Genomic DNA, 9217 nt, shown 5'->3' with positions numbered 1-9217 from the left:
TTTTTATACTTAAAGCTACAATTTTTTTAAATTATCAAGAGCTGTTGAAAAATAATTCTTTTCTATCTATAACTTTATAATTTAAATTGAATTGTTTGAAGGTAGTCTGACTTTTTTGCACGAGGTGACACTTTTGAACGACCGTCACTTTAGCAAGAGGGACAATTTATACACAGATATTTTTTTTTCTTTTTTAATTTTAATTTTTTTTTGCCATTACTATTACTCCTAACCCTTACCCTCAATCGATATATTTTTTTACAAATAATTGTTTATGATTTTTTTTTCCTGTTATTTTTTGTTTAATAGTTTCTATTAGGTATGTATACTTTTTTCTATCACAGTTACCCCTAACCCTTGGTCAGTAACTTTTTTTTTCATTTTGTTTTTTTATTAGTTTTATTTTTTTATACTTTTTATTATTTAGGTATTTTTATCTTTTACATGTTTTATTTTTAATGTCACTGTTACCACTCTGGTTACATGACTATTCAAATTCGGACAACTCAAATTCCGACAATTCAAATTCTTAAAAAAATATTAAAAGGACTATATCTCAATAAGTAATATAAATTTGAAAAAAATAAAAAATACATATGTAGATCTTAATAATATCTGAAGCAACTTTTTTTCAAAATCTAAAATACTTTTCAAGATATTCTAAAATTACTAAAAATAACTATGTTTTTTACTTTATATAAACCATATCTCAAAAAATGTTAAATGTTTTGCAAAAAGAAAAAAATGGCCTGTAGATATTAATATGATTTACATATGCATTTTTTATTCAAGTCAAATACACATTACTTTTTTATTTTTAGTTGTTTTAATCTTTTATTAAGAATTTGAATTGTCGGAATTTGAATTGTCCGAATTTGAATAGTCGTGCACCCTACCACTCTAACCCTTACCCTCGGTCGGTATTTTTTTTTGTTTTTTTTTAATTCATACTTTTATATTTTTTTTCTTATTTTTTTTACAGTGTAATTTTTTTATATATATTTATTTACCCTATGTGCAAAAGTGACACCGTTCAAAGTGTCTGCTCGTGCTAAAGTGATGCCGTGAAAAAGTGTCTCCTCGTGTAAAAGTGACCCTTCGTGCAAAAGTGACCTATTTGTGCCTTTTTTATAGTAGAGATCAGACATATTTAAATATTGTGATCTACATGTAATAAAAATTGTTTTGAAAAACCATATAAAAAAAATTGTCTGAGTTCTTTTACAAAAACAACAGATACAAAGATCTTTCGTTTGTTATATAAACATTTTCTAAGCCTATTAAAATGATTATTTTTTAATAAGCCATGAAAATGTTTATATAATTAACGAAAGATCTTTGTATTTGTTGTTTTTTGTAAAAGCATATTGAGACAGTTTTTTTATATAATTTTTCAAATCAATTTTTATTACATGTAGATCTTAACTTTATAATGCTTTTATTTTTGACTAGGACTCTAGTCTCTTTTGACTAGTCTATCTCAGAAATCATTGGTTGTGCGGTGCAGTCTAATGTTAATGATTTGAAAATAAAAATGCCTCGGTTTTACTAACTTTTTAAGAACAAAAAACCCTTTTTATAATAAATATACCAATTTTTATACAGTTATAAAAAGACTCTTACTTCCATACCGACGAAAATATATTTTGATTATTACGTCATTGCTTAACGAAAGTAAAACTTTTTATTTTGATTATGTTTTACAAATTTGTATAGTAAGTTTAAATACTACTTAAGTACAAAATGAAAATGAGGAAAGTCATTAGCTTAATTCGCAGAAAAAAAGAAGAACGGCAAGCAAATTTCTTCATCACTGGGCAGAAAGGATCGGGAGTGTCATCTGTTGCGTCTGCACTTGCAGGGATCAAGCCCAAATCCGACCCACTTTCGACAAACGGAATTCAAAACTGGTTCTTCCAAAGAGGAAGTCACAATTGCAATCTGACCGAGATGGGAAATCAGGATCGTAAACTTAGGTGGGAAGATTTTGTAGGAGAGTCGCATGCGTTGGTTTATGTTGTAATTTCGATGGAAAGCACCGACTATGAGAAGGACCGGGAAATATAGGCTAACCTTGCGAAGCTGGAAGAATATGGTTCAGGTGCCTTCTAATTGTTTTTAACAGATATGGCGAGAAGGGGTCTTTGAAGAAAAGTGAACTGAAATGACTTTTTGGCTTGAGAGATTAAAGAAGGAGATGGCACGGGATGATTAAAGTTGTAACTACAAGGGCGACCAGTTTTAATAAATTTAGACCAACTGGTATTTGGAAAGGCTTGAAATTTTTTTTGCACTACGTCGATTATACTTATAACGACCTCGAACGTGAAATTGATACTTATCGTAGAAAAATTTCGATCAAACAAAAAGTTCAAAGAGAAAAAAGACATTTTGCATTTTGGACAAGATTTGCAATGAGGAGCTAGCGACTGAAGTTAATTTTTTTAAATCAAAAACTTTTAAGCTTTTGGATTCAAAAGATACCACAAATGCTAAAAAAGTTGTTACAAAAACTACCAACAACACCAGTGAAGTCATCCAAAGAAATTTCTTCTTCAAAATCCAAGCCTGTTACAAAAAAACCTACAACAGAAGAAAGAAATCCGAAAGAAACTCAAGAATCAAAAGCAGCTAATAAGAAGTAAACTAGTACAAATTCCTTTTAAGTACTTTTAAGTAAGGAGAAAGTACTTTAAAACTGTTTTTCCAAAAGATAACACTACAAAAAACAAACAAAAATCGAACAATAGATCTCATATCAAAAACTGAAAAACAGTTGTTAAACCTTACAGTGCCTTCAGAAAATATAAGAGCTCCGGTTACTTTCAGTGATGCTTCTAAAACTCCAATTGCTTTTAACATTAATATTGTTGTTAATGATGAAATCTTAAAAGGCTTAACGAGTCAGGGACTTACAATTACTATCAATCTTGCCAAAGAATAGAGATTCATATTTAGTTTTAATTAACTAACATCTATTCAACAGAAAAACAAACAATTCAAAAAAATACTTTTATACATAATCTACCTGTATGTGTTGTCACTTGTTTTGTTAATATCGTTTATGTATAAAAAATATTTATTAGCTGTAGATATTTTTTGCAAGTGGGTTTTATTTTAACGCAAGAATCATATTGCCCACTCTTCTACGCCTTACAGCTTTTGAGATAGCACACGGGTACATACATCTCGGTAAAGAGAAATTCGCGTTAGCTACTACTAAAAATTATTGGTGGCCAACGTTAGCCAAAGACGTTGCCTATTGGTGCAAAACCTGCGTCGATTGTCAGGCTACGAAAGTAACCAGTTACAATCGACCTAAAATTGGATTCTATCTAGAAAAAAGTGAACGATTTCAATACGTTCACATGGACCTGGTAGGTCAATTGAGAACGGCATCAGAGGAGAAAAAATACATACTTACTGCTAAAGACCAGGGTACCGGTTTTCTGGTGACAGCCCCAATCAAAAGTAAAAAAGACCGTCAGAAATGCTTTTGTTCAAGCATGGTGCGGGGTGTTTGGCGTTCCACAAGTGGTGGTTACGGACAACGGACGAGAATTTAAGAATTCGGTCCTGTCCAGTGCCTTTGAACAGCTAGGCATCGACCATCATTTTGTACCAGTCTACAGCCCTTCGTCCAATGGCTACATAGAACGACAACATAGAACAATCAACGTAGCCCTTCGTGCTTTGACCGAAGAAACAAACTGGAGCTTGCACTTACCACTTATAATGGCAGAAATAGTTAACGCGTTTTCACGTTTACGCCGTCACAGTACGCATTAGGGGTTTGCACGAACCTTAGCGGCCGTGTAATGTTCGACAAAGTAGAAAGTCAGAAAACTGAAGTCAGATTTTTGATACACTACGTTTTTGTTTTCTATGTCTGGCATTAACTGAAAACACAAAAAACACTACAACAAATCTACATATTACGAGCCGGATTTGTTTAAGTGTGAGAAGATTTGGCTTAAAAACCCCACGAAAACGCACCTCAGCCCATTGTATAATGGTACTAATTGTAATTGGTACTAATTGTTAACGGTTTTTAATGTTCATTCTTAATTTCGAAGGTATAAAATTCTATGTATATAAGCGTTTTTTTCTTGAAAAGTTAAGTTTCGGTGCATTTAATCGGTTCGTTGTCATTTTTACCAAAACACGTTTTGTTTTGGTAAAAAATTAGCCAACTAGATTAATATGTTAACGATTAACAACCCGTTTTCAATAATTATTTTAATACAACTCATATTATAATCATTTTTAAACGTGCATTCTAAATGTGAGGTTTAACGTCTGGTTAGCAAGGTTTTAACCCATTTTCATATGACTGATCGTTTGAATCACTCATCATTGATATTATTCTCGTATTTTATCTTTTACTTAGGTCAATTGACATGACCTGCTGTTTTCGTAGTATTTGTCACTAATAGTTTTCTAGTTACAGTTAAATATCGAATTATTTTACATGAATTTCTAGATGAGTTATGTAAAGACGTCTGTATCATATTACAATGGTTAATTTTGTTTTGTTAGCCCGTATCTACGACCATTTAGCGTGTTTTTTTAAAAAGTTATTTGCTAAACTGTATTGAAAGTTGAATGTTAACTATTTGTTGTTTAAAGTTAAACTTTCGAGAGTTTAATAGTTTGTTGTTTAAGTTCTGGTCAACTTAAGCTCGTCGTTATAATCGTTTGTAACAATATGAATTTTAATTCTTTGTTAAATCAAACTTTATTTCGTTGCTTCGTTTGTTAATGAAGATAATTTTGTTTCTTTTTTAGAAAACTTTGAAACATTGATTCTTTTTTCTCCATATGTATCGGCAACATTTTCATTAAATTTGGTGGTGTTAACTATGCGTGTGGTAGTTAAAGTAACGTAATTAGTTTGAAACTTTCATCTTTTTTTCCGGCTTTATCTTTTAGTTAAAAGTTATTTTAGTTACTATTTAAGCAAACCTAATGTATTATTTACTCTTGGTTGTTCATTCGTTTTAATGTTAAAGTTTTCACTAGTAGTTTAGTTATTTACGTAACCAAAAAAACGAGTGTTATAGTGAAGCGAATTCTTTTATAACAATTACTTTGAAGGTATGTATCAGTGGCGTCGCGTGGTATTTTTCTTAGGTGGTGCAGAAAAAAAAAACCGAGTTGATGGAAATTGATTTGCCCCTACTTGAGTTGTCCCTGCTCGAGTTGTCTCTGCTAGAGTTGCTTCTTTTCGAGTTGCTTCTGCTCGAGTTGCCTCTGCTTGAGATGCTTCTTCTCGAGTTGGCTATTCTCGAGATGCTTCTTCTCGAGTTGGCTATTCTCGAGATGCTTCTTCTCGAGTTGGCTCTTCTCGAGTTGGCTCTTCTCGAGTTGCTTCTTCTCGAGTTGCTTCTTCTCGAGTTGTTTCTTCTCGAGTTGCCTCTTTTCGAGTTGCTTCTTCTCGAGTTGCTTCTGCTCGAGTTGCCTCTGCTTGAATCGCCTGTGCTCTGCTTAGCTTTGTTTTCATTTTTCACATAAAATCAAGAGGATTTATTAAAATCACATAAAACTGAACGCCGCGAGAGGGGCGTAACCACTCACTTTTGGTTTTTGTTTGTTGAGCTGACTTTCATAGTCTCTCAATTTCAAGCTAGTTTTTACGCTACAACGTAGAGTTAACGTCGATTGTGTTCATTTTAGTTACTTAGTTCGTTAGATTGTGTAAGTTGCTACACCTTTTCTGCTTTAGTTGTTTCGACAGCTGCTTCTTGAGCTTCTCACCAAGAAACCAAAGCAAAGGCATATCCAGTCATTGACTGTTGATCAGCTTTCGTTGTTCACCGACAACTGTTTCTTTAGTGTTGCATTCAAGAGCCGCTGAGAAACGAATACAAGCGCATTTTCAATACAGCTTTCCGTTTCCGTTTTCCGGTTTTTTTAACAACCGTTCTCGAGCAGAGATTCCTATAACTTCCCAAAGGGCTGCTTGAACGTTTTATACGGTTTTGCCGTTTTGCCGTATATTACCGTTTTGCTCAGAGTTTTACGAGTCTTAAGAACTGAAAGCAAGTACTAAGACATCCAGCAAAAAGTGCCGAGAAACAAACCATCGAGCTCTGATCTGCACGTGTGTGAGTGTTTCTTTTTTGTATCGTTTTGTGTTTTAATTGATTAAAATTTTGGTTGCTAAATAGTTGTTTTATTAACCATAAAACGTAGTTAAGTAAATATTAGATTATTAGTACTAGTATATTGTAGTTTAACCTTTATTGTAAGATATATTACGATTAGTTTAACTAAGCTACTTATTTACCTTCTAGTCATAATTAATACTACATTTCAAATAAATAGTAAAATTATTTAGAACTAGAATAACTAACTACCTTTCAGCTTACTTCAAGAATACGTTTAAAATCAACTACAATTTAGTTGACACCGTAACCGATATTTTAACCTCGGTAAGCGATGAGTACTACCAGTAAGAAGCCTAAAACCGTTTCAGCCAATAGCCTCACTAAGCTGGTTACGAAGCACGCTATGCGTGCACATTCGGCTGATAAGGCAACAAGCTCTAGTAGACGTACCCAACAAAGTAATCCTGAGCTCAATACCGTCTCTGACCAGCACAGTGTGCATTCAGATGACACTGTAACGGCTGAGGGTTATAAAACCTTTTGTAATATTAAATATTATAATATCTTTATTTAAAATAGGGGTAGTATGCTTTTTAGTTTGTGGGCCAGATTTAATAAAAAAGTATTTTGCGGGCAGTGTGTAATTTTGGAAACTTCTACTAAAAAAACATCTTTGTTAAGGCTTTTGATAATACAATCATTTAATAATTCTTACTGTATACTAAAAATCGTATTATAAGCATACTATAAAAAAAAGTTGTCAGATAGCTCAAGTTTACTTCTTTTGCGCAAGTCGTTTTAAACCTAAGCATCATAACTATGATTTAATATAAATATATCATATATTGATTAAATAGATTATCTCTTCTAAAGTTTTAAGAGAAACAATAACAAGTTTTATTTTTAAACTGACAACACTTTGAATGCAGAGTTCTTGATTTTATCGGATATTGTGTACTTAATAATTAGTAAGAATCATTTTTGGTTTCTATTTTAGTTATCATCAGAGTTTTTTAAATACCATTTTTCACTAGAACAGTTTGACAATGCTTGTATAAATTTCAACTTAAAGTATTTTTTAAATTAATTTTGAATAAACTTAATTTTATTGAAATAAAATATATAAGTTTTGAAAAAGTTTTTTAACGTTTTTCTTAATTTGAAATATTCTTAACTAAATGAATTTGTTAGTTTTATGTTTTGCAACTAAAATCTTCTTTATAAAAATCAAGCTTTTGCCTTCGAATTAAATTTAAAGATATGAGAAATTTTCTTTTTGATAAGTACTTAACTTTTTTTTTGATAAGTATTTAACTTTTTGTAAACATCAGCTGTTGCATAAAAGTTGTTACTTGCGAGTTTACAAGTTTTTTTAGCGTCCAGTAAGTTTGATTTTAAAAAATGTAGATAACTAAAGGTTCAATAATATAATCAATATCACTTAGACTTAATTTTAACCTAATTAAGTTGGCAATTTCTCAAAATCAAAACCTGTGCACGGTAGGTTCAACACTCTAAATTCTAATGTACAGATTCTTAAAAGTTAATACTATGCTTTATTAAAGTTTACAGTTTTATAAATGGTTAGTGTTTTTTTTTTTTGATTTGGTATAAAAATAGTTTTATACTTGCAAAATTAAATAAAAGTTCCTATGAACATTTTGACAGTTTCGGTTTACAACTTTTCTTTAATTTCAAAACTCAAGATAAAGTGGTAAAAAAATATTTTTTAGTGTCAACGTAGGTTTTCAACCCGTCAATTTACTTCTCTTAAACTACATACAGTTACTAAATGCTGTTATTTGCTCGTATTGAAAACAAAGCGTTTCAAAATGTGTAGAATATTTTACAATTGAAACATTCAAGCAACTAAAATTTTTAAGTGTAGTCTTAAAATTCTTAAAAAGTTTGTCTGAAAGCAATGAAAACGGTCATACGTTGAATGCTAGTTGTAATTAGCAGGGGCGTGTCTAGACTTTTTATGTGGGGTTAAACTTTTTTTTTAATAATATTTTATGATTAAGCTTCAAATAAAAGACTTTATAAATAAAGTAGGTGACTAACATTATGTTGAAGTCCGCATGCACTGTTACTCCAGTGTCTGCAAGACCGGTGAAGTCTTGATCACTCAAAAGACGCTTATTTTTTAGTCTTAAACTCTTTTTTGGAAAATTATTTGTTTTACTTAATATATATATATATATACTAATTAAACAAAGTAATAATAATTTAAAAAATAACAACTGATAATACAAAAAAAAAAGTTTAATATAACAAGTTCAATCAAAAGTTTGCGAGCAAAATACGTTTTAAAACACAAAACTGTATAAAAATAAATGTTCAAAGAGATAATTAGTTTAAAAAATTATTACTTTTCTTTTCAAAATTCAATAGAAACCGACATAAATAATAAGAGTCAACTGCTTATCTGATACAAGCTGGAGCTCTAAGAGAAACATCAATCTTTAAAAACAAGAAGTGTTTAACAATCTTTCAATTTATACGTAGTCATCTGTCCGTTGCTACAGCCAAATTCCATCATTTATACAGAAATTTCATTCTGTTATGCAATGTTCATAACAACTTAATTCTAAAACAACGTTCCTTCATGCTATTTTGAATAAGTGTAAACACTATTTATAAAGCAGGGACAGTTCGTGATTCCCATTACAACGTGTTTGAATTTTTTAAATTATAATGTAAAAAAAGTCTTAAACAGAAAATGATATTCAAATATTTAAAATGGCCCTTCAATTGATACAGACATAATAATAACTAACTTATGTAACGATAGCTGCACACATCGTTCTGAAGAGAGTATAAAAAACGCAAAAAAAAAACGCGAAAACGGTATAAAAATCACCGCGAGAGAGATCAAGCGTTGGTAGTTGAGTCGTTGTAGTTGTGATGGCCGTAACGTGGTTGCGTTAGCATTAATATTAGTTGGCATTAATTTATGTTCTCGTAGGGGTAGGCGTATGTGTTTATTTTTCGAGCACTATTTTGATTATGTTTAAGACGTACTTTTGAGTCGTTTACTAAGCATTATTTGATTATTGGGCATTGATTCATACTCTTGCTAATATTCTTAATTCTCATTTAGCGAG

This window comes from Thalia democratica, chromosome 3, assembly GCF_965202585.1.
Source record: "Thalia democratica chromosome 3, ktThaDemo2.hap1.1, whole genome shotgun sequence".
In the NCBI taxonomy this organism is placed as follows: Eukaryota; Metazoa; Chordata; class Thaliacea; order Salpida; family Salpidae; genus Thalia; species Thalia democratica.
This window is presented reverse-complemented; position numbering follows the sequence as displayed.